Consider the following 724-nt stretch of genomic DNA (forward strand, 5'->3'; position numbering starts at 1 on the left):
GCGGGTCCTTATATACCTGCGGTACCCTCTCCCCAAAGTCATTAGCAAAATCGTCGGTTAGGTCAGGCGGGAAATTTTCGCGGGAGATTTTCGCGGGAGATTTCCGATATCGTAACACGGTATAATTTATCAATTTTCACAATTTTGTTATAAATTTATACTTCCGACAATTTGTTATAACATTGCATATAACAATTTATACGTTTTTACAATATTCTTCAATGGAAACATAGGTTTTAGCGTTCTCGTTATTTACTCGTGGTTAAATTAATTTCGTAGGGATTAAAAATCAGGTTGACCTGTGGTCGTAGATTAAAAATAACCATAGTACAGCTAAATTTATCGTGTTAAATAATTCTTTTTACACGAATCAAAAATGTATTCAACGTTTTTTTGTTATAATATCGTGAAATGAATTATTTGTGCAGTTCGGTGCATTTTCTGTGCAGTTCAACCTAATTTACTTAAATTTACATTGGGAGACAGTATACTGTAGCAAGTAGTAACAAGCAAACGTTGAATAAATTCCTAATTCATATTAAAAAAATTATTTGACACAATAATTTCAGCTTTATTATGATCATTCTTGATAAATGACCACAGGTCAACTTGATTTTCAATCGTTATAGTCTTTAAATTCAGTGTGAATAGAGAAAATGTGTAATATAATTCATTTCACGATATTATAACAAACAAACGTTGAATACATTTTTGATTCGTGTAA

The sequence above is a fragment of the Habropoda laboriosa genome, unplaced genomic scaffold, assembly GCF_001263275.1.
Source record: "Habropoda laboriosa isolate 0110345459 unplaced genomic scaffold, ASM126327v1 scaffold176, whole genome shotgun sequence".
Classification (NCBI taxonomy): domain Eukaryota; kingdom Metazoa; phylum Arthropoda; class Insecta; order Hymenoptera; family Apidae; genus Habropoda; species Habropoda laboriosa.